General features: G+C 40.0%; 1 protein-coding gene across 6 annotated transcripts in view; it reads right to left on the bottom strand.

Annotated features, from left to right (window-relative positions):
• The window catches only part of ELMO1 (engulfment and cell motility 1), a 299,246-nt gene that overhangs the window by 41,316 nt on the left and 240,695 nt on the right, over positions 1 to 17,235 (bottom strand). The gene's annotated exons all lie outside the window — the stretch shown is intronic.

The following is a 17,235-nucleotide window of genomic DNA, read 5'->3' as shown; positions in this document are numbered from 1 at the left end:
ACCGGACCAGCCACACGCAGAAACATGCAATCTTCTATTAAAGAGCCAGGCTGGGGGAAGCCTCATAAGGATGCTATTATAGTGGGAGAGAGGAAAACAGCAGCTCCCCACGGCAGCTGTGAAGCGGGCGGCGTGCCCAGGGGCCCCGTGGCAAGGGGCAGCGAGTGCAGGATGCCTGGTTTCCATGGAGGAGTGAGGCAGGGAGGCAGGAGAGGCTGCTGGCACGAGCGGGAGCTATACCTGCTGTTATTGCACCTACCATCAGCGCCCACGGCTTCAGGGGGCTCGCTCAGATCTACTCACAGCTCCTGCTCCCTCGGTCTCGTCGCCTCTGGGGGAGGACCATGACTCAGAACACATCGTGCTGTGCCTGGGCTTGGTGGGTTGCAGTGATTTAAAGGAACACAAACTGCTAGGCCTGAGCTTTAAATAAATAAATAAATAAATAAATAAATAAATAAATAAATAAATAATCTAGCGAAGCAACACAAGCCCAAAGCTAACTGACTGGTGGCTTTTGGCACCCTCTGTTCTGCATGAAGGCCCTGAAAATGTCTTTTGCACATCATAATTGTTTGTCAAACTAAGCATCATCTTAGCAGGGCTAGTGCTGCAACTCACAGGCCATTACCTATCAAGCAACAAAAGTGATGGCTACTGGAGAGACAGCCTATTCACAGCAAGATTCTGCCAATTACCAGTATTTTTCATAGAGATAAAAATAAGACTCTTCAGTGCTGGTCCAGTACTGATCAGCATCACTATAGTCAAGCCCTGAATCAACATTTAGCTGGGCATTTATTTTCTACACATTGGAATATTACTGAATTAAAGTGATAGTAAATCTGACTCCCCATAATGCTCCCTTGCACCATATACACCTTTTGTTCTTATGAAATCAGCATACACCTGCCTTATGTCAGATTTTCTCTGCTGTAGAAAGGGCAGAAAAGTATTTATTGCATTTAGTTCATGGCAAGACCACAAGATCCTTCCAACATCTATAACAGAGTTCATTAGATAGAAGAACTTGTGTATGTGCAAAGTGCTATGACATTTGTTCCCATTTTTGTCAGAAGGAAATAGGGGGGAGAATGTGTCCTCTTAGAGCTTCTTAGAAAGGCAGTAAACTATTCTAGTAGAAATCTCATCTAAGTAGAACCCTCGTTAAGACAAGAGCTCTGATGTGTAAGCACAGAAGTTTTAAGAACAGCAAATGTCTTGTTGCCACATACATAAACTCAACTCCTCAAAATTGCTACGTGACACAGCCACCTCCCCAACCAGCACAACAGGGTCCAAGATAGGTAAACATTTCCTAAGGAAAACAAAATTCTAGTTTTCTTATAGAGTGTTCCTAGCAAACACTGCTCTTGATAAAAGTTCAGGCAACAAGGATGACTGGTGGGGGATCCTTGAGCTGCTGAGTACAATGACAAGTCCTTCCCATTGCAGTTACAGCTTCTTGCCCTCCCTGAAGCCATGCTCTTCATGCATCTGCAGAACATTGCTCATAAAATTCACCAATTCTCAGTCTCTGGTACCCTGTCAAGAACACAAGTGGCAACAGAATGTCTCTCCCAACTATCTGCTGGCATTACTGACAGAGTTAACACGGCAAGTTTGGGTGACAGTGCTTCCTAATAGTCAAAAATGTTAAAAATGCAACCAATGCAGTGGAGCTACAACCTCTATTAACCAAGATACAGTGCTTTCTGTTGAGGAAGGTACTGAGAGAAAAACAACCCAGCAAATTCCCTGATAGCACACTGCCCCCAGAGCTCCTGGGCACTTGGAGAGATCCTGGTCCTGGGTGCCCTGCACCTGAAGGAGAGCTGGTGGCCATGGGAAGCCAAGGCAGTAGACAAAACAGCTTGGCCAAATCAGTGCAGCCTTTTTAAACATGCATAATTGTCTCCAATGGCTGCAAGGAAGAAAGATTTAAGAGGGCTTGAGTGAAGGCCAGGTAAGTGCTGCTGCTCTAACAGATTTTGCTTAGGCAGCAGTGCAAGCCTAACTTCACCAAGAGAAAGGAGAGAAGTGCAGTTCCCTCTGGCTGTGGAGAGTCTTCACCTGAGCACAAGTTCACAACAAAAAAATCCCTGGTTTACACTGGTTTCCAGTGCTTTCGACTGCCATGTGTTGCCTATCAAAATGAGATAACAAGGAATCAGCAGGCCAGACTGACCTTCAGAGTTACTTTAATCAATGTAATGACTGGGAAACCATTCAGGTTCCTTTAGATGTATGTTTTTTGTGCTTCCTCCACAAAGTAATATAAAACTTGAGGAGAGAGAAACAAACCAAAGATGGAAAAGAAATATTGATATCTGACAGAAACATCTGGGAAGCCCCATTAACACTGGACTTAAGAACCTGGTGACTGCTCTGTTCAAAAGTCAACACATATGAAGAGACAGCAGGCAGTGGCTGAAAACCCATCAATCAGCAGTCTGTTGTATACAACCCTTTCTATGTGTATGTATAGCTGTAGCATACAATAGGCTTCAATCTAGATGGCTATTGCAATATTTCCGTTAACCTGGATGGGTTTTTTCATTATATCAAATTCCTGTCCACAAAAACAGTCCAGTAAATCTATTTTGAAGGGCTTTTGTTATAATAAGTTAGTTTTTAGGGCACTTTATCTAAAGAAGTTGGATACTTCACTGAAAAAGTACAGATGTAAAATTATAATCAACCTCCTCCTCAAAACACTTTAAAAGAAGCCTTATTTATTCTTGGATTTTTGGAAGACTGCAGCCTACATATTATTTGTCATTTTAATCTCTTTGGCCGATTTGATAATTTAAGTATTTTTTTATTTTCCTGCTTGTGCCTCCAGAACGGCTTCTTAAAATAAGAGAAGCCACAAACCAGGAATCATCAGTAAAAGAAGGCATTAGGAATATTTCCTCATTTTAAGACTAGAGCTACTTAGAGAATCAGTAACAAATCAGCAAAAGAACATCAGATATAGGATGGTCTAGAAAAAAAATATTAATTCAAATAATCAGCTTTTAATGGGTTTTTATATGCCATTCAGGAGTGAGATGCCAGTGACAACACTTCCAAGCATATCAAATTTGCTATTAATTACAGCAAGTAGTTAAAAGAGGTGAAACTGAGCACAAAAGTCTGTGTGTGGGTAAGAGACTTCCTATGGTAGGACATGTCTCCAGAGTGGTGGGTGATACCAACCAAACATATCCACAATATACAAACCTGTGAAGTTAAAATGCCTTCAGCTCCCAAAAGATTTTAGGGAACAGGAAGCATTCAGGTGTCTATTCAGGCTAGATGAGTATGGGATAACCACCCAGGGACAATCTATCAGGAAAATGGATGTGACTCCTGGGACAGCAGGCAGAGATCACTGAATGTGCAAACTTCTCACCTCACTAAGAAGCTCCTGCCTTCAGCTTCCCTCTGTGTTTAGGTATCACTTGCCGCCCCAAACTGGGACTTGGGTGTTGAGCAGGCAGCACAAATCACAGCCAAATACAACTAAGCAAAAGGAGGAAAAAAATCCTATCTCAGACAACTTAAAAACCAACTCCCCAAGCCCAACCACCAGAAGAGGCTGCACATGGAAGTAGCACCAGCAGCTGAAACTCTGGCGAGGAGACTCGTGTGGGAGTTGCGCTCGCGCTCGCTGAAGGGCTGTGGGCAGGTGGGAGGAACCTCGCTTTGCTCGGGGAAAGGAAAGCGACGAGAAGGAACAGGAGCCCTATTGTGATGTGCCGATGCTGGGGAACACAGAGGATGTATATTAACATACTTTTCCCTTTGCATCCTTCATGACTGATTCAAGAAGCCTGACGATGGGTAGTAAGTATTACTGGGGCAGGCCACTCTCAGGCTCTGAGGACATGTTGTTGAGGAACAGTAATATAAGGACATGGTGTCTCTTCAGGTCAGGAAGGCAATCTGCAAGGGTTGGGTTGTCACAGCTGTAGCATCCCCAGCCATGCCTTGCCAGCCCCTGGATCTTTTACATCCAAACAGAGTAGGCAGCAGCAGAACCCCCAGGAGCCCTCCATACGTTTCTTCCCAGCACTGTGACTCTCAGCATACCTAAGGGGGCACCTGACAAGCACTCCCCCTTAGAGATAAAACTTAGGATCGACCCCTCTTGCCTCAGACCAGCTCTTAGCCTGACCAATCAAACTGCCACTACTCACTGCTTCTATTGAAGTCCCAAATTCCTCCTCCCACTCCAAGGATTTGAGGTATTACAATGAGAGCCTCCAGCACCTCTGACAACCCCCCTCTTCCCAGACTGCAGTTCTTAGTGCAACTGCCTAATATATTCCCCCAACACATTCCCCTAAGTGGAAAAAGAGGAAGAAAGATTCTTCACTGTTCACAAGGATGCGAAAGACTTGTGGGTTGGAAGGGATGCATGTCAGCTGGAGCAAAAAGACCATGCATGTTCCCCATTGCAATGGAGGCTCTGGCTCAAAGGAATGGAAAAGCACCCATGCACTCACAGACAGCAAGTGCTTCTTGCAGAGCAGCAGATTTTTGGGGCACTGGGACAAGGCAGAGCCTTTTAATTATGGGCTCCCACAAGCAGCTCTCTCTTACTAAGGCCAAACTAACAGGAGCTGTTATCTAAAGCTAGGTGTGTTTGTTGAGCCCTTTTACTTGCCTTGTCCACTTTTAGCACTATGCTTTCCAGAGATAGTTTGCTTATCTTTGAGCATGGGTCACACTTGGAACATGCCACACATACATAATGGCACTCATGTAATTCTTTGTCCTGCTGTTCTTTTCTCCTTTAATATCAGAACAGGCTAGCTGTTTCTGAATGACTGTAGCACAAATGTGAGAAAGATGTCTAATTTTTTTACTTCTAAACCATGAAGAATCCCATTTTCAAATGCAAACCCCAGTGTTTGGTGCTGACATCAGTTACACAGAACAAATGTGGCTTCAGCACTAAGACCCCTGATGCACACGCTGCCCTGCTGGGGAAAGCCCTGTCTGAAAAGGAGGTTTTCCTTGGTATACAGCGAAAATTTAATTCCCAAGAACTGTCCAATGTCTTATCTTACCAAATGAACTCAGCAGAGTGTGCTGCAGAATTTTCCTCTTAATTTTACATTTTCTACATGGAGAAAAGCAGGTTTTAGGCTCCACTGGACAGAAAATAATATACTAGACAGGACAGACAGCTCTCTATTTCAAAGAGTTGATAAACCTGCATATCTCAAGGCATCTCCTTCAGACTTACTAAATTCACTCATTGAAAGAAGCAGATGTTAACTTTCCAGTTTCCATCTAATCAAGAGTTAGAAAGGGAGAAAGCTTTTCCATGCCTGAGATGCTAAAAAATTTGGTCAGCTGAGACAACTTCTTTAAACTTTAGATTACAATGCAAATGTGTCTGAGTACAGTTGAGAGGGAAATCTGTTCTGAGGAAGCGTATTTCTCTCTGTATTTGCAGCTGTGCCACACAGAAGCCAAGATGGCACCTATGTGAGAAGCACAAGAAAAAACAGCTTTGATGCTGTCACTTGTCCCTACTCAATGATCTCTGTGACTTTATCCATTGCAATTCCACTGGCACTGCAGCAAGCAAATCCTGTTTTATCCTACAAGGACAACTGGTTAAGCAATATTCCCAGTATCTTTACTGAAACAATAGCATTTTATTTCATTTTCACTACAAAGGAGTTAATCCCACAAACAAACAAAACTGGACATCAAGCCTTCTCAAGAGAGGAAAAGACTCAGTCTCAGACTTGTAACAGGTTTCCCAGACAACAGAAGATGAGAGCTTTAAGGTCTCCTCTTATCTCATAGCTCCACAGGCCGAGAAACAAGGAGGTCAAGGACACTGCAAGAGTGAGATTCCTACCTTTAAGGGCTGACAGTGATGTGACTCAAGTCATGCAGAGTTAAAAGGTGTTAAAATGACAGCATTTTCACCAATGGGAATGTTAAATCATTCTTGTAGCTGTTTTACATCAGTTAGAATTAATCTTTCTTTCCCTATGAGCCCTGGATTTTTTGACTAAAGGTTAATCAGGCAGACTGCCTTTTAGTTGCAGGAATGTATTTTTATACTTCCTAATTCACTGCAGAAATAAGATTTTTATAATACTGCTGACCTTCACAGAGTGGTATTAAGATTTTATAATCACTCCCATGAGTGGCCTGCATAATTAAACTATGCCTTCATCTCTCCTGGACAGTGGGGCCATTGCAAGCTCATACAGACCACTTATTTGCTGTACAGCCTTTTATACCCACAACACACAAAGAGTAGAAGGTAGATTTACAATGAATATGTGAGAGAAGAACAGATGAAAGGACAAGAGTGAAGTGAGTTCAGCTAACTTAGATGCTAATGGTAAACACAGAGACCTCCTTACCTACATAAAGTACTGGTATGTCTGTAACCCAGTTCCCACCTTGCTCATGCCCACCCACTGTGCACTATTCTTGAGTCAATTCTTCTTTGCCTCTTGGTGCCTTCTGCTCCCATTTATGCATGGCAGCACCATCAATGAAATAATTTCCCTATTCATTCCCCAGCCTAACCTCTTTCAGCACCATTTAGTTCTGCAGGAAAGCTGTCCCAAGGGTCATTCACCCTCATTTTGACCTTCTCCCTTGTAATTACCAGGGCTCCATAATAAACTTAACTGTGGTCATACATCATTATTTGCGAGCACTGTTTAACCCACCCAGGTCCATCAATACTAAATTGCCATCCTTAGGAAAGCTCGTGGCATTACTTTGGGCACTTGGCAAATATGGCTGCTCCCAGGAAACTCAGAAAAAAATCTCCATCAAGACAGTGCCACCAAGCCAGCTCTGATCATCACAGCAGACAAATTACCTCCTGATTTATTCTGTCCCAACAAATGTCTGCAAGGGCTGCCAGAAAGCAGAAACATTTGTTTAATCAGAGCCTCTGGAAAATTAAACACTTTTGATGCCTGTGATAGGTATCACCTTCCTCCCCCTCTCTTGCTCTGTTCCCCAGCCACGGTGCTAGAGATGCTCTCCTCCTCTGCAGCACAGTGAAGAACGGAATACAGATGAACAATTCAGAGACGATAAATCCATCTTGTTTTACTTATTCTTGCTTCCTCCTCAGCTTTCCTCCCACTGCTGTCCCTCGCCACACAAATACACATACATATAAGTACTGTCTTAGCTAGGTCAGCATGATTTCTTTTCCTCCTTTTGTTCCACAGTACATAACAAATTAACCTCATCAATATTGAGACTCCCACCATGCCTACTGCACTCTGGCTGCTGCTACATCATCTGGGTTCATACTGGCCTCTTGTGAACTGAACTCCCACTGCAAAGGATGCAACAGACAGTTATAAATTCTAAAGTATACTATTGCCCCTTCCTAAACAGCTTTTTCTTTCTAAAACATGATGTTCAGATAAGATTAATCAAGGAAGACCTACTCAGGGAAGAGCTAATTAAAAGGTTTTCCCCCACACTTTTTGGCAAGAGACCTGGGGAGTGACAGCTGGCTAATTTGGTTGCAGAATGCAAACTCTCTGCATGGTGCTGGTACACAAAATTATCACAGTGAGACTGGTTATGAATTCTGCTTGACTTCTAGCTGAAGACTAAGTAGTTACTTGCCAATAAATACTCTTTTGATCTTCCTTGGGTGTTAAGAAAGTATTAGCAGAAAGAAGTATCCCTTTAAATCCTACCAGAAAGAACCTGGGTCTGGTCAGAGTGGTTCACAGTATACACATAGATCAGAAAGGAAAGGTTTTTGCTGCTTTTTTGCTCTTTGAAGTGAGGAAGATGAGATTGATCAGGATTCACAACTTGCTACAGAGCTGCTCACAGCTGCTGATGGGAATAGAGATGCTTTTTTCTGTCAATACAGAACCCATCCTGTGGGGTCTTACAATATTCATCTGCTGTTTTGCTGTGCCTCTGTCTTTGCTTTTTTTAAAAAGGGCATACTTAAATTGCTATTATCTTCCACACAACTATAATTTAAATGAAAATGAGGTAGTTTTCAGACATGTCCATAGCACTCTAATTCAAAAAGGATTTTACAGGCATTTTTACTGTGAGAAAGCTGTTAAAGAGTTCCTCAGAAAGGAAAGGAACACATGGATCTGTTCTTTCTGTGCAACCTCAAATGTGTCAGAGCAGTGAAATAAATGATGCTATTTCAGGCATAACATGTTGTGTTATTTTTGGTAGTTCCCAGCAGTTTGGTAAAACGGGAAATGCAAACAACCACCGTGAAAGGTTCTGTTACTCTTTCTTTAACCAGTAGCACACATGCATTTTTGCCCAGTGATGACATTATTTAACATCTCAGGTGTTTGGTAGCCACACTGATTTTATTGTGGTCACCAGAAATACCTGTAGTAGCAAAATATTTCCATTCAAAGACGGCCCAATGTAGAACTTGTGAATGTGACTTTTAAAATATGACAGAGAGCACAGAAGTCTGTATATCTGTAGTTGTAAAAGTCATATTAACAAACATATCAGTGGGCACTGTTAGGGGCACTTAACTCTGGTTGGTTCCCTTGCTTTCATGTTCTGGAATCTCCAGAAGTTCCAAAATCTGATGCTCACTAGCAATTATAAACGTTATAAATGAATTGTGCAGTATTCCCAGCCATAAGCACTGAAGCAAGAGTAAAAGAAAATAATATTAGTTAGAAGTAAAAACAGCACAGACAGATATTCACTGGGTAATAGAATGCAATCTTAATGGAAATTTTAGAGCAGGACTGCCTTATTTGCTAATGTTTTCTGCTGCAACTACTATAATACATCTGGAAAATTCCTTTTTGGGGTAAATAACCTTAGCTCCATTGAGTACAAACAACAGCATTAATTTATTCCAAAAAAGTTTTGTCCAGCTTATATTAAGATGAGCTGGAAGTTAAATGTGATCCACTTTGTAGAGGTTCTGTTACATTATGAGCAACCATGCTGAGAATAACTCTAGGGAATAGGCCTCAAAACGATGTTTTATCTCTATGGTTTTAACAGGAATACTGCATCAAATAAGCTTGTCATAAAAATTCTTTTTTCCTCAGTCCTTGTCTGAACTGAGGTTGCTCCTGACAGATGAATGAGGTGCACATCTCCTTTTGAAGCTACTATTACTGTCCAGCTATGGGGAATATTGCAGACTGCTGTGGCCAAATGGCCATTTCTGTTATAGGACAGTGTCCAAATTTTGCTCTCTAGCTTGAGAAAAAGCAGAATGCAGTGCCTAAGAAACCTTTTTACGTAATTCTTTTTTATATATTGTACCAGTTGCAATGACCTCATTTCACTTTTCTTCAGTCTTGGTAATCTGACATGCAAGGTTCAGAGCCTTTCTGTTCAGACAGAACCTTCAGACCATCTAGTCTGAACCCCCTCAGACCGCCATCTGGCTTAGATAAGAAGACACTGAGAGGTGTCAGGGAGACTATTTCAGCAGTGTTTATATCTCCATCAATTTGATTTTAGAAATAACACTTAACAACCTATAATGGGCCTTCTGCAGCTGTATTCAACAGACACAAAATTGGCAAAATGCATGAAAATTGGGGGAATTACAACAGAATAGAACAAACTTCACATTCTTGCTAATGGACTGGGGAAGGCATCTAATACTCTTAAAATTTCCCTCTTTCTCTGTTTAAGATCCATCTCTCATCCATATGTATCTACAAATGAACACATATATTTTCCACTGGACAAGGTCAAGACAACAGCTATTGTAGGTTACAGCTGGCTCCATGTCCTAAGTTGTACATAAGGCACTTTCTGGTTATAACTCTCTGCAAGAACAGAGTTCACCTTCTTTGAGAAAAGGAGCATAATTTTGTGGTTATGTTTTTGCAATAGACCTTATTTATAATACAACTTTCCCATATATAATAGAATAATTAAACTGAAATCAACTTAAAAGTGATCACTGTGTTGTTTGTTTTTTTTTTTTTTTTTTTTTTTTTTAAGGCAATTAAATGACAGGTGGTATTGTTGGTTACTGAAGGTCATTAATTTTTATTGTAAATGCAGAAAGTATGTCCAGATATTTACCTATAGTATAAACTATAGCAATGATAATCAGAAAGGAAGTAATGCATACCTAAACAAATGCACATATAATATACAGGGCCCAATTTAGATGCTTTTAAGTCTTAGCCATAGGTGGGAGTGCATTCATGCTGAAAGCGTGGTATTACTGTGGGAACATATTGAAGATGCAGATGCTGCCTTAGGCAGCCCTTCTTCCCACGCAAATCCTCCTTTGCCAACACTTGGATCAGTCTGCGTGGATGTAAGGTGCTGAGATACAGTAATGCAGGCTCACACATGCCTCTTATGTCTGCTTCAAGCCTGCCCTGCAACACTCTTCTCCCTGGTTTTTGCCACCAAAGTGGGAAGGTATGTTTTCTCCGGCTGGCTAGTAACTGGGGTTTTGGAGGATTGTAAAATGAAGTTCAAAATCCAAAACTGAGAGAGCTGCAATTTTTCTCTAGCCATCTGCAAATGCACTAAGTGGTGGTGTAAGCCAAGGCAGAGAATATTAACAACATGAGTGGCAGAGCACATTTGAAATTGCACATGGAAAAATTTGGGTCCTGAGCTTGACGACATAATGATGTGCTTCAGCTGTGGTACTCTGACAAGAACAAGACAACAAAACAGCAAATGCTCTGGCAAATTCCCAGCCGTGACTTGTAAAATGCTTAAAATGACCAGAAACAAAAAAAGTGCATACATATTTCCCGATGTAGGTATGATGTCCAATCTACCACATTAAAATAGACTATCTCTGCATCTACCCTTGTTATACATAATCTAGCTGCCCTTTTTTTGGTATTTTCTTATAATAATAGTTTTGCAATGTGAGTTTCACTCTTCAGATACCAAACCTACTGTCTATAATCTTACCCCTTCCCTCTCAGCTGATCTTTTCAAGACCATTTCTGCAGCTGATGGAATCCAAAAATGAATGCTGTACTGCACTGTCAACAACTGACTCCCTGAAATTTTCACCCATGTATTGTATCTAACACCTCAAAAGTCTATTCCATCAGTTTTCTAGGAAAACTAGTGCATAACCTCTCTTCCTACCCCATCGTCCCACAGCTCGGTTTCTGCCAACCACACAGAACATAAAAGAGAGAACTCTCCAAGGCATCATCTTATTTCCTTATACATGTGCTAATCACCTTGTAAGCAAGCAAGATACTTCCACACTGCAGGAACCTGAAGTTTAACTCAGGCAAACAACACAATGCAAACCACTCATGAGGAAAGAGAAATCAAAAGGCTGTGCAGCAGCTCTCTTTACCCCTAAGACAGAGTTCTTGGTCCTCAGTTATTAATTCATATGAATCTCCCTCTACGTATGGGGTATTCTAGAAGCTGCTGGGGTTTTGTAGAGAAAGTGGAGCCCAGCAAATGTTGAAACTCTCAGAAGGCTGAATTGCATGGAATTATGCTTGTTCTGACCATAGACTCATTACAAATATATGGAAACTACAGAATAACAGCTATTAAAAAGCGTGCATTTGGGAAAACAGATGAGGAGAACCCTTGAACCACTGTTCTCTCTCATAATCAGTGTAGCACACACTGTCACCCACCAGTCACCAGAGTACAGCTTTGCCTCCACTGAAACACCTTTCAAAGCCAGCAACTAGCTTTTCAAATGGTCAACTTCCCAAATGGCAATGAAGCATTAAAATTCAGTATAGGCAGAAGATAAAGAAATAAGAAATATTTATTTGCATTTCAAGAATTCTTGCTTACTAAACTTGTAGTACATTCAGTTTCACTAGGGAAGATACCTACTGACACATTCCAGAAGTCAACTAAGTATCACTGAGGTTCTCACTACTCTTGGAAAGATTTTGTGGATTGAACTGACAATTGACATGGATTGCATACAGTTACTTTCTATTGTGTTCTAACATCCCTGGGAATAATTGTTTGACTCCAGACAGCATGAATGGAAAGCACGTGCTGGGTCTGTAGCTGATAGCTGTTTTTTTCTTACTGATTAGAGTACAAGTGGCTTGAAAACTTTTACCTTTCCTCACAATTAATCTTTTACTGAGAGCCCTTTACATAGCCTGATACTCACTGTAGTGCTCCACACTGCTCCGTCTGGCATATGAAGGAGATTAGCAAACACTCCTTATTTGTCATTTTTGGGAGTTCTGTCTTGCAGCTCTCTGCTCCCTAAGCCCCATGTACTGACTTTGTGTAGCTTCCCATGGCTGCATAGCCTGAACTTAAACATGGGAACACATTTTGAAGCTGTTAGCTAACAAAACCACATCAACAGAACTTTGGGGAAACAAAACCTCTGCCCCTAAATGCATCATCATTATAATTCACTCTGTTAGTACAGGAATTATAACCAAGATTGGCCTGCTGGGAAATTGAGTGTTTTTCATATCCAGGTTAATTGAGATGCTGATCTATTTTAAATGTCACTGACCACTAAGAACATCCTGCTGAAGGGCAGCCTTCCCCTTGGTAAAACACCTTCTGCTTTCTTCTTCTTCTCCCAGAGAGTGCTCTCATACCTGAAATGAGAGTAGGGGACTATGCTCCTCCTTGCAACCAGCTATAACGAGCTACCACAGAACACAGAGAGCATATGACCTGGAACGAGCAACTGTAGTCTGTAATAGGGAAAAGGGCAAATTTTGAAATCTAATTCACTCAGCCATTCTTGTTTTAAAGACAACCAAGAAGGGAGTAAGACTATCCAGAAAATTAAAGGTGTTTATTGGAATGAATTGGTGCCTAAATGCTTTCGGCACATAAACAGCCTGTGAGAAGAATAATTGGGAAGATATAAATGAACATAGGACCAAGTAACATTTCAGCTAAATATTAGAAAAATAGTGTCAGGCTGTGGAATTAGCTTCCAATATAAATAGAAGAAATAGCCTAGGCTATTTAAAAGTTAGCTGGACAAATCATTTGCTATTAAATTCCATGCTCATTTGCTATTAAGTGCTCACTGAGAACCCAAAAAGTCTTTTGTTATCCACAGTGGACATAATTCTATCCTGATTACAGATGTAAAACATATTCAGATTAAGTAAAAACGTAATTTGTTATATTCTACTTTGGGTGCATCACTTATCTAATGGAATGTCTCCTAGGAAAGCAATTTAATAGTGCAGCGAATAACAGTGTCTGCAGTTTAAGTGGGACAGAATTAGCATAAATTCAACTTAATAGGGACACATCCAAAAAGACCAATTGTACTACATCACAGCAAAATTCTACAACCCTGAAGTTTTATAACCACTACATGACACTATAGGAAAAGCACATATATTAAATACCTGACTAACAGAATGGGTGGTTTTAAGTGCATTTTTTCATTGCTGTCACATTCTGTTGCTGTTTGAGGTATTTTTTAATCTTTTTTTTTTTTTTTTAATGGCTTCTTCACTTAGTTGTTATGGGCACTTATCAGAATGAGCAACTCTCCAAGTACTTGTACATCCTGTTCTACTACAATATGGAAACCCATGCCTTGTTATCCTCCTGCACTGGAAAAGAGGTGGTGGATGGTTGCTGCACTTCAGCAAATCTCCCAAAAGCATTTAGATTCTGAAACAATTATTTCTAGTATTCCTCACTATATTGCAGAAAATGACCTTTTTACATATTCCAGATTTTCCTCCTCCTCAACAAGATGAAAGAGTCAAACAGAAATCAATCTGCCAGCCTGGAGATCCAGACAAATGCTATTGGTTTTTGTAGGTGAAAGAAGAGGTCCAGGCTTTGTTAAAGGATATGAGCAATCTGTTAAGAATAGATGATCTAGAACCCATAGAAGTACATCACTGCAAAAATGACTCAGGCAGTAATCATCACAACAAACTTATAAATAGCAGACAAAAGTACCAATTCAAAATGAATTCTCATCTCATAAAGTCACGGTACAGAGCAAGCTATGTTGCCAGGGAGTTTGTTTAGTCTATTACCTGTCTCCCATGCCAATTCTTGATGGAAAAGCTCCTCATGCTCTAGGTAATTATAGGAATTTTTTCTTCTAATGTTAGTGTGGACAGCCTGCTAGTGGCAAATTCCCTACAGTTAACTTTCAGTTGTCAGATTGTCAGCTAGTTTAATTTTTGTTCCTCAAGAATATGACAGCCATCAGGTCGCTCCATGAACACTGACAGGAGACAACAATCTATTATCTCTCGGGTTTACTATTGAATGAACCCGTCTGTCCACCAGATAAATACCTGATATCCACTGGACAAAATAATATTTGAAGCACCTCCTTGCTCTGAGGTGATTGAAAAAACATTTCATCATCTACCCTGGTTACCCATAGACTGTATGGTTGGCTGCCATATTCCTGAAGAAGAGGAGGTATAATAAGTAGGTTAAATGAGTGAGGGGGAAGGTATGCAGTTATAAAAGGGATCTGTAGCAGCAAATTAATACCTTCCCACATGGAACAAGAAATTGTAGCATCAGTGCGTAACATTTAAAAGTTCAGAGTAGTAACTGGAACCATTTAACAGAATCACTAGAAAAAAAATCACAGCAATTATACTTGAACAATTATCAGTTGTTCAGAAGTGTGTACAGGCTCCATCCCAACCAGTTTCCTCTGGCTGTAACGAGCTTTTGTAAATTACTGTACTCTTTGTTCACCTGTTTCTTTCTGTGAATGAAAACTGTAACTCAGAGCACACAGGAATAGGTCAGAGGCAACAGATGTAAGATGCCAAAGACCCAGTTCCCCAGTCAGGAATATATAGGGATATATAAATTACTCATCAAGTCTACATTTTTGCCACTAAAATTCTGATGGGTTTCCTTCTGCTGAGTTTTTATTATCACTTCAGCATTTGGTTTTTCATAATTATTTTCCAAAGTAAGGTAATCAATATTTAATAATATATTTGTATAAAAATTTAATCAGTTCATGATACTTGGATTATGCAGTTTAGGACATAATATATGGTAGGGATTTAATTCTTTAAAATCTCTAGAATCTAATTAAATTTTAATTAAACGTTATGTCTGAAAAATCAAGGGTTCAGCCAGAGGTGATTAGAAATACCCTGAAAGCAGCTGCTTATAAAATTGTAATACTGAAATACTCTCACAATTACTTGGTAGGGAGGGAGATAACAAAGTGCGCATATGCACATCTGTATGTGTGGCCATACTTTTGTGAAGTGAGAGAATATTTAAGCCCCCTGCCATGAGAATTCTGATCATATTATTTACACAGCCTTAAAAAAAAAAAAAAAAATCACATAACCTGGTAAATAGGAAGTTAGACAATTGGAGAAGAACATAAGATACCATACTGTGAACTGTATTTAAAATAAAATATTTTCAACTATTTCTATTATAAATCTCTTTTCATTATAGTCCTATCAGTACCTTTGATAAAAGTAATTTAACTGGGTGAAGCAGAACTGGAAACAGTACTTAGAATTATTATTTGAAACACATTAATTTAGCCTGCCTACTGGCTTTATTCATGACTGCTACTTGAACTTTGACTAAAACCAAAAATATGTATTTTTTCTCTCAGAAGTGTTATGAAGAGTTACCTCCACCCAGATTTCTCTCAGGCTTCAACCAATTACAGGGAACACAAAAATAAGTTATGCCCATGTGAAAATTCCACACCCCTTGGCCTTGAAATTTCAAGCATGCCAAGTTCCACTATGAAAATTAAGAGAATGATTTTTCCATTTCCAATTAGTTCTTCAAAAAGAAGTAGTGTGAAAAATAAAGGGGAAGGGGGATGATCTCTGCTGTCAAAGATGTGAGGTTTGCTGACTGCAGCAGGAAGACCTGAATGCTAAAGTTGAGCTCCATTCATTTGGCTTCCCATAGAAGCCAGAACACAATAATCAGGTAAATTGTCTCAGCTCATGATTTAAATAGAGCTTCACCTATCTGAAATCCTGGTCCTGGTAGTTAAAGCCCTCTAGAAGTTAAGACCTGGCTTCTGATAAAACAGACAAATCTAAAAGACCTCCTATGCCTCAGAACGAATACCATCAAGAGATGAAGTGAGGCCAGAGGACACTGACTGCAGTCATCCATCTGGAGAGGTTATTGAAAACAGCAAGTTTTTCAGGATGTCCTAAAAATTAATGTACCAGCACCTCAATGCTTTGAAAAATAAGCTGCACTCTAAAGAAAGAGGAAAAGAAAAACCGAAATAAATGCCTGGTCACCTGTTGACCTCTCCATGCAGCAGCACAGACGAAAGCCTTTGTGACTTATGTATGGCTATATAATTTACTGTTTGAGGAGTTCTGCAATCATTACACTTAGAATGGAAAAAAAAAAAACAAAACTGAGTTGCACATTTTCCTGTGAACAAAGGGACAAAAGTTTTCTGCACCTTGGGGATAATTTACAGTGGTTACCAGCCACGTTAAAATTCCTATTAGATGCTTGTCACCTGAATTTTTTATTAATGACATTTCCTGAGGCCCTATATTGCTGTCCAAATACATTTTTCCCACTGCTTTTCCTATGCTTTCAGTCTTTAATTGAATGCCTTCAAGTCACTATCTTCTTATAGAAAAAAAATGCCTCCCTGCAAGCCTTCAAATGCTGCACCCAGGATAAAAATAAGTAGAGCAGCTGAACATACCTATCAAATCCATGACATGCAAATTTAAACAAACCTAAACTTAAGCAGACAAACAAATGCATACCAATCTGTGTGAAACACTCATTGGATTGTTCAGATGGTGCCTTTACTCTACAGAATATTGCCTCACAGACTTCAGACAGAAAAAGGAAAGCTATTAAAAATTCAAAAGAAATATAGGTTTGTTTTTCCCAGCTGATGAATTTGTTGAAAAAGTGACCTTTAAGCTCAGTTTCCCAGAGCTGTGAACATTTTTTCATGCTTCTGATATATGTGACAATTTAAAGTAAGTTATACACAGTAGGTGTTTCTAGAAATATTAAAATCTCAGAGCTTGTTTTGGACAGCCATTTGAAAACAGACTGGTGAAGGAAAAGGAGACATTGCTAATTTCTCCCCTAGAAAGGCACTCTAACTTTTTTCCTAATTATATATCACTATCAACATCAGACTTTCTAAGAGATAATGACATTAAACTAGTTTCATATTGGTTTCAATATTAAATATCTTCAGTAATTCCTTTCTTTCATGTCATGTTTCCAGTACAAGTGCCTAGACAAACTGTGTAGCAAACTATTTTGAAACAAGCAGAA

This window comes from Lonchura striata, chromosome 1 (genome assembly GCF_046129695.1).
Source record: "Lonchura striata isolate bLonStr1 chromosome 1, bLonStr1.mat, whole genome shotgun sequence".
Classification (NCBI taxonomy): domain Eukaryota; kingdom Metazoa; phylum Chordata; class Aves; order Passeriformes; family Estrildidae; genus Lonchura; species Lonchura striata.
Note: the sequence above shows the minus strand (reverse complement) of the source record. Positions and strands in the feature narration are given on the sequence as shown.